The sequence below is a fragment of the Molothrus ater genome, chromosome 1, assembly GCF_012460135.2.
Source record: "Molothrus ater isolate BHLD 08-10-18 breed brown headed cowbird chromosome 1, BPBGC_Mater_1.1, whole genome shotgun sequence".
Taxonomy (NCBI): Eukaryota; Metazoa; Chordata; class Aves; order Passeriformes; family Icteridae; genus Molothrus; species Molothrus ater.
In genome coordinates this window covers 52,894,824-52,912,139 of record NC_050478.2, presented here as the reverse complement: position 1 = coordinate 52,912,139, position 17,316 = coordinate 52,894,824, and the positions used below count along the sequence as shown (strand labels likewise).

Below are 17,316 nucleotides of genomic sequence, written 5' to 3'. Positions count from 1 at the left end.
GCTGAAATGATGTAGGTCAGATTCACGTTGTGCTGGGAAATGCATGTTTTAGATGCACTCTTCAGAGCAGCGGCTGCTGGAGTTGAAGCCGCCAATCACCTTGTGTTCATTGCTCTTCTAGGCAAATGTGTTATGTTAGTAATGTATTAGTGCTTTTAGTGGCATAAAGGATATTAATTGTTTTTTAATAACAACACTGGTTGAGCTAGCAGGCCCCGAGAGTTGCTAAGAGGACATATATAAGTTACAGTGAAACTTTGTTTTGGAAGTTAGAAAGGAATTAATGCAGAGGTCTTCCCAAAATGCAGTATGAAATTTTAAGACCAGTAGGGATGCTATGTGAACATCTAATTTAATCTTCTATGTAAGTCATAGCCCCAGTACGTACTCTAGTCTGCTCTTTATCAGACTTGATTATGTGTTGTGAACTTGGTTATGTGTTGGTTCATTTTCTAAACATGTTGGTTGCTGTTGAGGCTGGTTTAACTCTGAGCCACAAGTGTCTTTGCTGGCTGTGCTTTAGTAACCAAAGGGACTTGTAGTCTAAATTTGATTGCTCAGCTGAGGGCTGGCATCTTTCCTCTGAAATATGACAGTAATGAAGTAGCTGTTCAATATCCTCATGATGAGAATTAGGAGACTACCATGTGATACCTTTGGAGAGGACAGCCCTTCATGCTCTTGTTAAGGGAGAAAAATGTTGCCTCCTTCAGTGCAGCAAGGGAGAAACCAGATAAGCAACATTTTTAAACTAGTGGATCCTTTCTAAGTTAGAGTTGGTGCATTGTACAGTCCTGTTAGTAAGCAGGAGTTTATTGGTACAAGCAGCTGTCTCCATGCAGAAGACTAGAGTTCTGTTTGGTTTTTTTAATTAAATAAGCTGCTCCATGTCCTACCAGCAGACAATGAGTCATTGAAACATTTTGGCAAATCAGTCCTATGTGAAACAAGACGCAGCAGCAAAGGATAAACTCCATAAACAGTTACCACAACATCACTGTTCTTAGTTATGTTGTCTTTCTACTTCTATTACCATTTGCTCAGTAAAAAATCCCTTTCCCATTGTTGTATGTCCATGGTGGTGTGTCACCCCAGTCTGGTGCTCATGTATGATTAGGAGACTCCACGTATCTGGTAGCTGAAAGTGATGTTTGAATGTTCTAATGACCTCAGCTATTCAGGCTCAAAATGGAATTAGATAGTTGTATTTGCTCATTTGATGCTCATTTTAAGCAGAGCATCAAAAAATCTGTCATGAAAATGACCCAACAGATTATCTCACCTATCTCAAAGCCAGGCCAAGAAGTTTCTCTGCTATTACCTTCTTATTAAAGGACTTTTTCTAGTCCTTTGTCCAGCTTGAAAGAGCTGAGTTGTTGGATATTCTGTGTACCATTTACTTTCCATCTGAAGTACTAACTTTTCCATGTGAATTTTATGGGAAGTCCAAAGACCATGGATCAAGTCTTTCTGCTTTTGCTGTCAAGGGACCTTAGGTCAGGCTCCCTAGGACTCTTGAGTTGGAAACCTAAGTGTGTGTAAGTGACACCCCTAGCAACTGAGTAGCTCCTCTGATATAAAGCTCTGACCGTCACAAGGGTGCAAGGATTTAGGATTTCTGAGAAACTTGACATTGATGTGAGGGAGCCTACCATTAAGGCAGGGTTTGTGCACTGCACAGCATCAGCACCCCGAGGGGCAGAGTGCCTCTTGGTTCCATACAGATGCAGACTCAAGAAATGCATTTGCAGCCCCTCAAAGGATTCATAATAAAGATGTTAAATAAAACTGAATACTCCTCCTTTTGGTAACCCTCAGGACAGTCGTTCACATAGCAGTGATTGCTTCAAAACCATCCCAAATGGCTTGTTCTTTTCTAATCAACTTCATTGAGTTCTTGTTTGTTTGTTTTTTTGGTTTGTTTGTTTGGTTTGTCTTTTTCCACTTGAGTCCCTGTGTTTTCTCCTTAGAACATTCTTTTGTGTGGAAACTTCGTAATTCCTTGCAAAGTGAGGTCATGCTTGTTGGAGCATCTTTCCTGTAAAATGCAGGATGCACAGCTTCAATTAATGAAGTCAATTTGTCCTTTTCAAAAATATCCTAGCAAGCAAAGTTATGTGGAGGACACAGTTGATCATTGGAATATTTTTCTTACACTGCATCATTACATAGTGCAAGGTGATGGTCAAAACATCTGTTATATGAGGTGCGAGACCAGAAAGCAGACAGCTATTTTCCATTCACCTTACAGATTTTCTTTGTGCCATTGCTTGAAGATAGACTTTCAGGATTATTCTGGGGGCTTTTGGGCATCAGTGAAGGCAGAATGGGGAAATGAGCTGTGATAGCCAACATAGCCAACTAAGGTCACTTGGAAAACAGTATCTACTGAAACAACTTAGACTAGTTGGCTGGCTGCTGTCATTCTTTACTTGGAGGACTGACTTACCTCTAGTAATCACCAGTATTTCTATGAAAAGAAATTGAGTGGGAAATTAATTTTGATCTCTTATTGAGGAATCCTGCAGTCTTGTTTGTGAAGTTCTGGCTTCTGGGGTTTACTCCCAAGAATATCTTTGTTATTTCATTGTTCAGAGCTCCAATGTGTTTTGACCTTGGCAGGGATATTTTCTAGAAGTACTGAATTCAACATTTACAAGGGCTTACCGCAATGGAATGAAACTTGTCTCACGTCAGGATTGATCATTCAATTTTCAATGACTGTGATCATGTGTATTTTAAATCTGATCTTAGGTTTTGCTTCCCAGAGTTTTCAGACAGAGTTCCAGTGTGTCTCTACAGAATCTCACCACTGATTAAGTAATATCTTTTTTAAAAATTCCATTATTCTCTTAAACTTGTTTATCTTATTGCCAGTAATCTTGGTATTTCTCTTTCAAGTTGTATGGTCCTTAGGATACTAACTGCTCCTTTGACTGTGCATGTGTCAATACCCTGCCCTTTCTCTCCCTTGAGTGGAAGGAAGAAATAGAGAATGAAGTCCAAATGGGAGAAGCTTTACATCATTGCTTCCTTTGAACATCCAAAAGCTGCCACATGACCTCAGATGTTAGCAAGACCCTTTATACTTTTTCATATTCTGCCTTCATGCTGGGAAGAATTTTCCCAGCTGAAACAAAAGCACTACAAATCCATCTCCCATACTCTTTCATGTTTCTCCTTGCCATGTGGCATACCCAAAAATAGTCAGTAATTAATCTGTAGTTGCCATGGTTTGTCTTACTGTCAGACCGTGCTTCGCTGTCCTTTTGTGTTTCTCACAGGCTCGTTGAGACTGGAACTGGTCTTCTGTTCTGTGTTTGCACATTGTTTTGGGACACATGTCCTGATTTTATGGTAGATTGTTCAAGTTTGGCCAGCTGGTGCTCTGAGATGCATGCAGCAGGAGCAGCAGGAGGCTGGGCTGGCTCAGGCTGCTGATTGTATCCAGCCTCATCCCTGAAGACACTTTCGCACATTTACTGCTTGCTCTCATCTGCAGCTTACTCCAGAGCTGAGTCGGTCTCAGAGCTGCCTCTGGCTTTTTTGGATGTTAGAGTTCAGGTTCTCAAAGCCTGTGGTGCAAAGCCTGTGGTGGGTGGCTCATGAGATCAGCTTGAGCTGCAGCCACCCCAGCACTAAGTGGTGCACGAGTAGTTGAATTCAATTGGCCTGTGGCAGGTGTGAAGGTAAAATTCAGGTTCTGTGCAGAACCAGATCCTTGAAGTGAATTTTAGCAGAGTTAATTAAACTTGTTGAACTTGCAAACTAAATGAGTTCAACTGGAAGAGTTGGTGCAGACTACGTGGAATTAAGTTACCCACAATGTCCGAAGTCAGATAATGAACTGTGATTCTCTGCTGCCTTAAGCATGGAGGCTTGGAGGCTTTTACACTCAGTACTGTGGCGTGACTTTTACATTATCCTGATTTCTGCTTATGTCATGGTTCAGAACTGCCTCACGCAGAACCTCAAAGCACCTCTATATTTTTAAATATCAAGAAACTGCACATCTGTCTTCCAAGGGCCTTTGAAGGGGCCTAATTATGTGGAGGCCAGGCCCTTTTCTATTCTACTGTTTGTGTTTTTAAATTGAGTCACCTGTTCAGCCAGGGAAACTTCTAACCATGAGACTAGAAATAGGTTTGGGTAAGAAAACTTACTTGAACAAAAGAAATCCCTTTAAATTAATTGGAGCTACTGTGCACCCTGAGTTCATGCTAGAAGAAATAAGAGGCAAAACTAAGCCTGATTCTTGTTTGAGGGAGGAATCTAGGGGTTTGTTACTGTGTGTTCCTGGGGAAGAAACTGAACCCAGAAGGAATGGTTTTTGAGTTCTTGAGATCTAGACCTCAAACTCATTTGTTTTGTTTAGGCAGAGTTCCAGTTAAAAGATTTTTTACTGTTCTAGTATAACAAGATACATGCAAGGTCTTCACCCTTCAATGTCTTTATTCTTCATCCTTTAATTCTGATGTTGTGTGCAGTAATGGGGTTTGTAGTTTTACTCTTGATGTGTCAATTCCTTGCAGTCTTTACTGCTCTTCACAGAAAAAAAGTATTCCTAGAGAGCTGCTAGAGTGCTGCTGTTTGCATTTGTTTTGTTGGATCATAGTGAGATACTCTAACAATCCTTAAAGGAGGTGATTGCCATCACTTGCACAGTCAGTACAAAGTTGAACACCTCCAAATCTCTACTTCTACAATGTGTTCCTCTGAAGTAAGAGGAATTGGTGTGCACAGCTTTAGAAATTAAGAGATTATCACATTTCAAATCGTCCTTCTTTGCCTTTGAGGATCTTAACCTGGTCTTTCAGTGTTGGGATTAAAGGATTGGCATAGACGCACCTACTTTCTTCTCAGCAAAAGGTGTGAATTTTAGAGGCAAGAAGAGAGCAGAGGTAGTAAATGTTGCCACTCTGTCCTGCTTAGATAATGAACCACAGCACAGCAGTTTTCTGTCATGTTCTAGCTGTGCCTTTCTGAGTGGGAGTCCCAAGGATGTAGGCTAAGTTGGTGAGGAGGTAGGAGAAGGAAAGGTGTTGCAGCCTGCTGTTACAGTGCCTCTTCCTTGGATCCTTTTAAAGTTGCTCTGGAAAGAACTTTTCCAATGAAGAAAGCAGGAAGGGATATGATTACAGAAAGGTGGAGAGCATGTTTCATCTATTCTTCTGCAGGCTCCTTAGACTTGAGAAGAAGACTGGGAAAATGCTTGCTGGTATGGTGTGAAGCTTAGGTTCTAGTTATCTTATGTCACCAGCCAGCTGATCTGGCTGGCCATGGGGTGCAGAGAACATGGTCCTCTCTGGAATGGTGGGAAATAGCACAGGGATCTCTACTCCATGTGTACCCAGAGCTGCTGCATTTCTTAGGCATGTTTGTCAAAGGTCACGCTGGAGTTATGGTTCTCAGACCACAGACATGGCTTGGGTGATGTCAAACTGTGTGCATGGGGGGAAAGAAAAACAGCAGAGATGGCTAAAGGGGACAAATAGCTCCTTTCTTTCATATCACTTACCAAATAATTGCCTGGATCCCAACATGAATGGCTTTCAAATGCAAATTCAAAGTAACACCTAGGTTTGTCTTTTTCTACTGCTATTTCTTCTGCATCCATGATTTGTAGGAGGCACTTATAAGAGGCTCACATTAGTGTTCTCAAATTACTTTTTTGCCCCATTATGATAATTCCTCAACATAATGACTTGTCTGTGTAGTTCAGAGTTAATTCTTTGATGCAGTTTGCACAAAAATATTTTATTGTTGTGGAAGGTGAGTTCATTTTCTGAAGTAATATAATCAGGAAAGTCCTGTCTACTTCTGAGACTGAGTTAAATTTTGTGTAGCCTTAGGTAGTCTTCTTTTAGCTCCATCCTTTAGGGCTCAATTACCAGTTAAATAATTGCATTTTCCCCCACTATCTGATGAGTAAAGCAATGTGCACTAGGTATTTCTTCAGTCTGATAAAATAGTGTGGGAAAAATCACTGTTTGGATTGATGGATGCTGCAAGTAAAAACAAAAAAAAACCTGAACCCAAGCATTTTGACATGAAGCTAATGAAACTGGGCAGTGTCATAAGGCACACTGTTTCTATAGGCCACAAGTTGTTTGTTTGCTTGTTTTATTTTTGAAGGCTTTAAATCAACCCTGAAGACATACAGCACCTTGATTTTGGATGACCAATAAAGCTGAGTCTTGGCTGCATGCCTGGGGAAGGAGTAAAGCTAAAGGTGCTTGATGCTACATACTGCAGCTCCAGGCTTCAGTGATTCTGTAAGGATCTCACATTAATAACTTCAGCAGGAGTGGTATCTTAATCAGCACTCAGATCTCCCATATTTACTGTGAGATACTGAGAGCTGTTTCTTCAGTTGTTTCCTGGGGCTGCTTTTTAACCACCCCTCAGGGCTGGATTAGGGTCAGCTTGCAAAGCATCCTATTTCTGTCTTAGTCCAAGGCCATTTTGGTAGCAACAAACAGGAGGGGTCCTGAGTGCCAGGACTTCATCCTGAGTGTCATTACATGGCACATGCAGAGCAATCAGGGGATCAAGTCCAGCCAATGTGGATTTATGAAAGACAGGTCCTGCTTGGTTAACCTGACCTTGTTCTATGACCAAGTCACCCACTTAGTAGATAAGGAAAAGGCAGTGGATGTACTCTATCTAGACTTCAGTAAAGCATTTGACGGTCTCCCACAGCATCCTCCTAGAAAACCTGGCTGCTCGTGGCTTGGATGGGTGAACACTTCAGTAGGTAGAAACTGGGCTGCATGGCCAGGTCCAGAGAGTTGAGGTGGATGGAACTAAATCCACCTGGTGATGGGTCACTAGCAGTGTTCCCCAGGGCTCAGTTTTGGGGCTGATCCCTGTTTAACATCTTTTTTGATGATCTGGGCCTGGGGATTCCGGGCACCCTCAGTAAATTTGCAGAAAACACTGGCTGGGTGAGGGTGTTGATCTGCTCAAGAGTAGGAAGGCTCTGCAGGGAAACCTGGACAGGCTTGATTAGTGGGCTGAGGACAACATGGTGAGGACAAAAGGGAAGTGCTGGGTCCTGCAAGACCATGCAGCCCTACAAGCTTGGGGAGGAGCGGCTCAAGAGCTGTTCAGCAGGAAGGGGCCTGGGGTACTCAGTATGAGCCAGCAGTGTGCCCAGGTGGCCAAGAAGATCAATGGATCCTGGCCTGTATGAAGAACAGTGAGGCCAGCAGGACCAGGACAGAGATCACCCTCCCGTACTCAGCACTGGTGAGGTCACACCTCGAGTACTGTGTTCAGTTCTGGGCCTCTCACTTTAGAAAGGATATTGAGGTGCTGGAGCGTGGCCAAAGAAGGGCAACAAGACTTGTGAAAGGTCTGGAAAACGTTTCTTATGGGAAATGGCTGAGGGAGCTGGGGTTGTTAATTCTCAGGAAGAGAGGGCTCAGGAGGGACTTCATTGCTCTCTACAACTTCATGAAAGAAGGTTGTAGTGTGATGGGGACTGGTCTCTTCTCTTGTGCCTGCACTGAGAAGACCAGAGGACATGGCCTTAAGATGAGACAAGGGAGATTCAGATACTAGGGAAAAAAAATCACTGTTAGGATGGTCAGGCATTGGAATAGGTTGCCCAGGAAGGTGGTGGAGTCACCATCTCTGGAGATATCTAAGAAGTGTCTGGATCAGGGTGATGTGGTTTAGCGGTTATGGTAGAGCTGGGTTGACAATTGGCCTTGATGACCTTTAAAGGTGTCTTCCAAGCCGGATGATTCTATGACTCTATGAAAAGCAAGTCAGAAGGTTTTATGACTGCTCATATCTTTCTAAATTGTGGGTCCTATTAATTTGGAATTGCCTTGCAGAACTTTGAATCTGAGAAATTTGTAAAATCACCAGCTTGTATTTTCACTTTTGTGCTACTCCTTCTTTCCATGGAGATAAGCAAATTACTGCCTTATGTTTTAAAGAAAGAAAGGATAGCTATGAAGCTAGTCGTAAGTGTTTTATGTATGTGAGAAAGTAATTTTGTGGTGTCTGCAAGTTTTAATTTTAAGAAAAAGGAGAGCTCAGTATTTATAACAACTAACATTTAAATTGGTGGTAACCTAATTAATCTAATCAGCTTTAAACATGTGGTGTACTTGGGCCAAATTAATTTGTACAACTACATTGAAGTCACAGCAGTTACAAAGAGACACCCTTGCCTTCTTTTCTTTTTGACCATTGTATTTTAATTTTTAACTTGTCTGTGGTGTTGTTTGTAAAGGAGAAATATATTCAGTTTGTGTTATTCTGTACGCACAGGAACTTTTTGGGAACTTGGCAGCCTCTATCTCAGGAAACGGACTTGTGGAAATCCTGGTTTCATTTCACATGGGACAACTGGCTGCTTTCCCTTCACACAAGATGGTGTTTCTTGGGCCATCATAGGTAGCAACTGGCTTAGTCAAAGACTAAGAGGTGAGCATTTGAGTTGGGAACTTTGATAAATGCTTCCAGTCCAAGTGCACTCTCCAGATCTGCCTGAGAAGCAAGAAAAGGTCTGGCACACAAAACAGAAAAACCCAAACATTAGTGAAATTCAACATGAAATTAAATAAAACCAGTCCTAGATTAATACTCCACACCAAGAGAGGAGGCTTCCTGTAGAAGTTAAGTGCCTTTGTGTTGTTGCATAACAGGAGAAATGGTCTGCCAGCTGCTGCTGATCAGAAGGCTGCCTTCAGTCCTGAAGAATTTCTAGGAAGGCTGTGCATGTCTTCCACATGCTTTGTGCTCAATTCCTAGAAAAGCTGGTAGATGGAATGCATTATTTATGGTGCTTTTCTGTAGCACTATGACTCTTCAGTAAGCAGAATGGAGAGAGTTCATTGCAGGGCATGTTGTCTCTGGCTCAGTATGGTGTTAACAATGTCTACCTGATGTGTAGTAATATGGACAGTAGGCGGAGGACCGTGACATGTAGTATGTTTTTTAAGATCCCTTTAATATCAAGAAGAAGGAACCATTAAGATTTTATTTTAAAAAATAAGCTATTTCCCCAGTCCCTGGTGGATGATTGGTGGCTGTCAAGGTACTTGTAGGTGATGTCTCAAGGAGAATCTGCTTACTTACTGGATTATGCCAAGACATAATTAGGAAATTTCTGTATCTGAATTGGGATCTACCAGTAGTAAGTTTTCAAATTATCTTGCTTAGCTGTAGTTCATAATAGTGCACAACATATAAAGATCTGCCATGGCTTCAGTTAGCCAGTTCTGAAATAGAGTGGATTCTCACAGGGTACACTGTCAGCCCTAATCCACTTTGTGTGTTGGCAAAGCAAGTGCAAACAGGGGTGAGATGTGAAGTGGTAACTGCGTGATGGCATAATTAAAGCTATACATCAGTGGTGGTTGACTATTAAGTGATCAGAAGAAATTCTGATGGAAGCATGGGGAAACAACCATTTTTCATCATTATCGGCTTACATCATTTATGACTAAAAGACCTTTTCAGAAGAATATGAGTCAATGTCCTGAAAACACTTTGAGGGTTCCTTGATTCCAAATACAAAAATACTTAGAAGAAGATCACAAAAATTTCCATAACTTACATGACCAGATGATTTATTTTGCAAGGGGAATTGTGGATTTATGTCACAATTTATCACGTAGTCTTTTGAATATATGTTGAATTTTGACAGGCTTTCCATTACTATCTTCAGGAGTCAGAGCTCTCCTAATTCAGAGGGTAGAAGTACTTCAAAATATATGAAAGATGACCTTAAAGCAAAGGCAAGGAATCAATACTTAAGTAGCAAGGGGTCCACGTCTGAGTGCTTGCAGAATGTCACATGGTGTGCAGTGGGATGCTGTACTTCACCATTTACCAAGTAAGGATAATGAATATTTCCATTTTCTGCTGTTTCCTTTTAAATTAAGGACTTTTCATACCCCTGCTACCATGGGGTATGATCCTATCCATTGTTTCTGGTACTGCTACAGTATTCTGGTTTTGAAATTAAGGAACCCAGAAATATCAGAATCTGATGGGACAAATCTGATGGGAAGCTTTTCCAGTTTTCTTCAGACACTTTCCATTCTTAAACCTGGTTCATACAGGGACACGTATTGCTTAAAATACAGCTACTGGTGGGGAAAATGCAAAAGATTTTGCATAATTAGCAAGTTTGGAAACTTTTTGCCAAAAGGGCTCTTTTTGATCTCTGTATGCCAAATGAATATCTTAGAATTTCACTGCTTATAGCTATTCATAATAAATAAATGAATAATTAAAACTGTTATTAGGAAAAACCACTGACTTGTAGCCTTTGGAAAATTTAGTCCTTACTTCACTTTCTGCTAGAGTGGAACATGTGGAGGGTCTGATTAGGGATCTTCATTGCATCACTGCTAACTGGATGCAGTTGCTTTGATTTCACATCTACAGGTGGATGTAAAAAACAGGTAGGAAGAAGTTGATAAAATGGCCAGTAGTTTTCTTCAGTTAAAGAAAATGCTTTTGTAATGTGTTTACTGAAGAAGAAAGAATTCTAGGAAGTGGATATGTGATCTCTGTAATTATTTTATTAAAATTTTCCACTGTAGCAATGTTTTGGAAACTTTGGAATTGGTTAGAGAAGGGCATTTCTGTGAATGACAAATGTCTTAAGGTTTTCTGCATGCCCCATTTGCTGTCCCCTGGATGTGCTCACATTATTCCTTTGCTGTGAGCTGGAAAGGGGGCAGCCAAGGCAGCTCCATGTGAGCTGGGGTGTGGTTCTGCATCCATGCAGCACACAAGCATTTCTTTCTCTGCAGGTTCCTCACTTGCATCCTGATATTTTTTATCTCTAATTCTTTGTTGCTGATCCCAAATGTTTAAAAACTAATCAAGAGCCAGAAGACAAGAAATTGATCTGTGAAAAAAAGGTTTGTGGGAAAGAAAATATTTTTTAAATTTGTCTTGTGACATTTAGGCCTTTAGGGCTGACCTTTTTCAGGTACTCTGAGAAATGAAATCTAGAAACTCATAATATAGAAAGGAAAGATTTTTACTTGTTCATACAGCTCCAGGGCTGGGCATTTTAAGAATACTAAATAGTGTAAAAGCTGCAATTAAATCTTAGTTACTAACTCTATTTATCCCCACATCCCAAGTCCCCTTGAACATTCTGAAAATAGGTGGAGCTTTTTGTCAATATTTACAGTACTCTTGGTTACAACTCAGATATTTTCCTTTGTTGCCTGTAAATAAGACTTAAATAGCATATTTCCACTAGACTGAAAAACACCATGTTGTCTGGAGACACGGCCAGATGCAAGCCATCAGTCACGGCAAGGTGAAATGTTCAGATGTGTCTGGCAATGGAAAAATGCATCATTTAAATTCATTTAAGGAGCAGTGCCTGATCCTTTAAGTTACTATAAATACAATCTCACCTTAAGCTTGTCTTATGGTATGCAGTGCTTTTTATTTTTAAAAAAATCAATCTTTGGAAATATGAAATATATAAATTATGCTGACAAATAAGAATAAATATACACATACATACACACATATATAGTACACATGTTTTTATTTATAAAAAATAAATCAAGAGTCATGCAACATTGTGATATAAATACTTTTAATTTCAGAATGACTTACTGCTGGACTCTGTTATGTTAAAAAGGCCAAAATGCAGAATGATTTTTCCAGCACAGATTTTCCTAAATCCTATCAAATAACAAATTGTAACAAGTATATTTACTACATATTTAAATACCAGCTTGATTACAAACACATATATAATTTCTTTGACTAGCTTTGATAGTTTTCTTCCTGTAGTTAAGAATGTGCCATAATTTGAGGAATTGAAATCTCTACATCTTTGGTTTTGGTAAGGTAATGCTCACCTCAGTTAACTCAATATAAAGTACGTTAGCACATCTCAAGCAGTGTTCTGATCATGGTGGTCAGGATTGAAGGACAGTGAAACAGACGGGGGAAATTCCAGATTTTGCAGCTTGCATGCAGCATCAGTAGCTCTGGGAAGCCTTTTTCATGTGAGGTTATTTCAACACCATTCTCCATACATGTTTCTTGTCACGTACAAGACCTGTTTCTACCTGAGTTAAAGTCAAGAACAAACTGACTTGAGTGAAGACCAGTCTTTGAATTCTGCTTTACAATTTAATATCCCAAGTATGTTACGTAAAAAAATTAACTTTCCAAGGATTTTTTTTTTACCAGCCTGAGCATTTGCTTCTGTAAAGTGAGTCGTTAAAAAACAAATCTCAAACCTTCCAAAATACAGGATTCCATTAAGAACCTCTTGTAGCTTAAACAATACCCCTTTTTCCTTTTAAATAAGGGTGACACAAAGGGTAAATCAATGTGGCAATTGTATGGAAAAATCAGGCTGTCTTAGTTTGCAGAGATCCTGGTTCCAGGGTACTTCTGTGCTAATTGCATGCTTGGTGATGATTTTGCATGATTCCTATATGGTCTTGTTACAGAATGCAACATTCCAGACACAGGGATCTAGCATATGTTTAATTAATGTTTACTATTTATTTTCGAAAGGACACAGATTTGTCATGAAAATTACCTGGAGAGAAACAATTCCACTCTGTTTTTTCATCACCACAATTTGCCTAGCCTCAGTTTCTTGATTTTCTTAATGCCAGTTAAGTCTTTCTTAAATTATGATTCACAGTTCACTTTTGGTTCACTGGCCTCACTTGTTTGGCATTTCACTTCCAATCTGAGAAGCCAAGTATTGGCTCCTGAGAAGCATTTTGGGTTTTGTGCATTAAAACATGAAACTCAGATATACCTGATGGAAAACATTCTACTTAACAGTAATCCTGCTGATTCTTTTTAATGGATGACATTGTGCTGATGTGCCACAATATAAGATGCATATTAATAGAAATTAAATAGTAGGGGGGAAATTACCTGGGGGATCTGGGAAAGGAAAAAACCCAGCAGTCAGCTGTAAAATAATAGTTTTATACTGAAAATTTTTGCATTTTTTTTATTATAGAAACAGCAATTATTTCCTCAGTTCCTTCCTTTTTGTGTGGCTTAAGAATATATTACTGTGGTGGTTTTTTTTAACACTAGTCTTCAAGTTAATCTGATCACTGGAATTCTGCTAGGGAATAACTTTGGGATCTAAATCAGTGTGTGTAAATTATGCATGCATGAGCACAGGAATTAATTTTGTGTTCATAACAGCCAATTGTACACTCAGATGAAATGTTTGCATATGTAGTCACCCATTTGGAACCGGGCCCAAACTAAATTAGGATTAATACCATGGGCTAGTTCCAGGATTTAGTTTTCAAGTCTGTTTATAATGATGCAGTATACATTAAAAGTATTCACCTCTGCAGACTGCACTCTGCAGACACTGTTCTGGCTGCAAACCAGTGTAGCTGCAACAATCAGGCACCATCAGGTAAACCTACACAGTGGAAGTAAGGGCCTAGTACATTGGGTAGAACTGTCATCGACACAAATCTGCTGCATGTGTAATGTTAAGAAACAGGCTAGGCTGTGTAAGAGGCTGTAGATAAGACTGCCCCAAGCATTTCTTCTTTTTCAAGCTTTTCCACTCCACGCTGCTTGACCAGGGGCTGTGCAAATGAGGAGATGGGCTATTTCCAGCAGACAGCCACTCCAGTTGGAACCTCCAGACGATAGCATGCCTTTTAAGAATAATAATAGCTGCCAGCCATTGAGGGCCCCAAGAGATGGGATCTTGACATGCTGCATGACATTCAAGAAGCTTGCCTGATGTTCTGTGTCAAGCTGAGTGCCCAGGCTTGAAGTGCAGTGCTGGAGGCAGTAGGGGCAAAAAACTTGTCTCTTGATTTAAATTGGATATTGCATCATTCTCATACTTAGCATCTTCTGCAGCTGGGCACCCCAGACTGTCTGGTGGACAAGGGGTTAGACAGGTTTTCATCTGCTGCCCTGTCCCTCCCTCTACACTCCCTCTCTACACAGTGACTGCTACAGAACTAGGCTCCTGAAAGAGCCCAGCATAGTGCTGTCTGCCATCCCCTCTTCCCACTAGTTACCCATCCCTTAACAGAGCCACACTGATCTTAAAGGATCATCTACTGTGTTCTCCTAAGTGGTGAGAACAGACTGAGACTGGTACACACCAAGTGTGGTCTCCTGTCACAGGCCACAGGAAGAACCAGCAGAACCCTCTGTCTGCCCCCACTGTTTGTGGTCAGACAGTGATGTGGTCTCTAGAGAGGTTTAGTCTTAGTTTTAACAAACCTGGTGATTAGGCTCAGACTAGCCTAAACAAGACAGTGATGTAATTTCATTTTCTATTACCAGAAAACAGTTCCAACATGTACATTTTCAGAGGTTTTAATGTCAGAAGTGGAACAAGCACACTTACTGTGCCATATCATCTTATTTAGGACAGCAAAGGAGTACCAAAAGAATAGAAGAATAAACCATAACAAGGCAATGATTGTACATAATAAGTGTTATTAAGAACGAGGGAGTTAACTTGTTGTTTTGAATCAAGGGAATGAGAATTGTTACTCTGATTTTATTTTTTTTAATTGATTCTTACATTTTTAATGTTCTTTAGGGTCAGATGACTCTCTGGTGTGAAATCTTGGCATCGAGTGGAATACTGATACTTTCATCTTAGCTGCAAACCTAATAGAAAAATTAGTGTACTGGAGGGTTTTAAAATGAGGTTGTTTAAGTAAGATAGTTGTTCATACATTGCCTTTAATTATGAATAAGCCAAACATAAAGTTTTGTATGCCTATGGCATCCAATAAAGATATCTTAATAGTAGTATGTTGTTTAAACTGTAGACACAGTCAAATCTGTGTGATGAGATAAATACCAGATGATGACTTGTTTGCTGCCTATCTTTGATTATTTCATTGATTTTTTTCTTTCCAATGTCATGGAGGAATCTCATTTTTAATGTAATAGAACAATACTATAAATAACTAGGATGTCTAAAAGGGCCTATAAACCTGTATTTTTGAGATCATGTCCATGCAACTGAGGTGGAATGATTTGAGGCATAGCCTGAGGCAAGCAGAGAGAAGGTACTGCACAGGAAAACGAGTCCTTTAAGTCTCTCAAGCATCAACTGTAGATAACAAGGACATGAGCAGGCAGAGGTTGTGCATGTGAGTGCACATTGCCAATTAGGAAAAAAATACACAGAGAACTAATGGCAGGAAACACTAATTTAATGATACATGGGAGATTCTTTAGTACAGTGATCTCTGGACTCTGAAAACATGTGCACAAAGTGATGTTCAAATTCAAAACTTAGCCTTCCATTATTCTTAAGGGGAGCTTTTTCACTTGGAGTGTTAGTTTCACCTGACAATGTTCTTACTTAGGAGCTGGTAAGAATTCCTCTCTCTCTTATTGGTTAAAAATTCTCCTGTCTGAAAAGATGCTTCCCCCCACTTTGCACAAGGTTATTTAGATTGTTCTAAAACTGAAATGTATAGTCCTGAAATCTGCAGCTCAGCTGCCGTCAATTCAGGGACCCTGGTGAGCTCTTAGAGAACCCTTAGAGAATCCACAACGATCATATGAACAAGAAGTTTATAAGAAAATCTTACTGACTTCTTCATGGCACTTCAGGTTTTTTATATAGAGAAGTGATCTTGCACAGAAGAGGAAATAAATCAGTTTCTCAGGGGGGAAAAAAGTGTATTTGCTAAACTTTTTAGGTGAGAATGTCCTTTAAATTCTCAGGGCTACAGAAATTATGAAATGTAGCCGTCAAATAAATAACTGTTGTTGTGGAAGAGATTATACTCAGAAGTTATTTTGACTTCGTCCCTTATGGGAAATAACAGTCATGAAGGCAGAGATAGAAACATTCTTTTACTCTTACCTTTGATACCTACATTTCTGAGAAAATTTTAGTCACTTAATTTCAATTCTTAAAAGAAAAAAATTAACTGCTGTCATACTTATACAAATAAGACCTTGCTTTGATTTATTTTTGTTATAATTTAATCTATTGCCCCCTTTTATAGGGTAAAATTAATAGGGAAGCAAGGTATTATTAATGGGGCTAATATTTCACCATCTAGAACTTAAATAGCAAATTATAATCCTCCTCAGCAGTACAGGAATTTTACCCTATTATTTCCTAGGTCTTACTAAAAGTAGAAGAACATAATCAACTACAAGTAACTTTCATCCAGGTCATCTATTAAAGACTCTGAGATACTCGAAGAGAAGATGGAACATTACTGGTCTGACCCTACTGGGATGGGAATTATTTAGATGGCCCATATTTAAAAATCTGTCTCATCTTGCTCTTTCAATTTAGAAGATGGTGCATAGCAAGTAGTGGGAAGTTGGTGGTCTAGGTAGGACTCGCTGGGCTGTTGTATCTGTGGGCAGATTTCTGTGAAGGTGATGTGACATGTCCTTGAGTCAGTCTTTTTGAGATATAGCTCTTGGCTTCTTCAGTGGCCTTTTATAAAGCCTAGTATCATCTCTTATCTTCCTGATTCATTATCCTGTTTGTCACTTTTACCGAGTATAAAGACATACTCCTTATAGCCAGCTTGAAATACTGTGAAAATGGACTGCTGGATAATCAGTGATTAGTAGTATCCAGTAATTATCATGGCTTTGCATTTCCTCTGTGTAGAAAATTTCAGCTTGTCTAGATACTTAGCTTGCTTGTAACTTCAGATATGGCACTTGTTATCTACTTTTAGGGTTTCCAGGAATAAGCCTGTTGAGACTTGCTGCTGGTGTACTCCAAGAGGTTTCATTCCAAGTGAGCTGGAGCTATCAAACTGGCAGAAGTAATGCTTCTGATTTGGTATTGTTTTTTTCAAGGAGAAAAAAAAATCTCTTCCCTTTTTTAATCTTCCATTAATAACTTGATCTTTCAATAATGCTTTGAAAAAAGTGAATGGTGCAATCCTAAATATGACTACTAGATCCTATTATGTTAACCTTTGCCTGGGTGTTTATGGGAAAGCAAATAAATGTCTAGTGCATCACAGCCTGGCACAGAGATGCAAAACCCATTTATATAGTAGACCCACCTCTCAAACATCCCTTGCCCATAACTTTAATATTTATTTAAACTATTGAAATCCAGCATTTTATAAGATGGAATATGCATGACGGTGGCATAGATAGTGCCAGTTCATTGTTTTATAGCATGTGTCGAAAAAAGAGGATGAAAATGGAGTGCAAGATAATTTCATCAAAATAATAAGGATGCCTAATTTTGTCTGCTGCCTGAACAGGTGTTAGGAGGGCTAGTGTTGTGGCAGTGTAGCCCTGAGATTTTTGGTGGTGCTTTAGAAACAGGAGTGAAAGGGT

At 39.7% G+C, this 17,316-nt stretch overlaps 1 protein-coding gene across 8 annotated transcripts in view; it reads left to right on the top strand.

The window, feature by feature from the left end:
• Positions 1-17,316, top strand: part of HECW1 (HECT, C2 and WW domain containing E3 ubiquitin protein ligase 1) — a 251,754-nt gene that overhangs the window by 37,891 nt on the left and 196,547 nt on the right. The gene's annotated exons all lie outside the window — the stretch shown is intronic.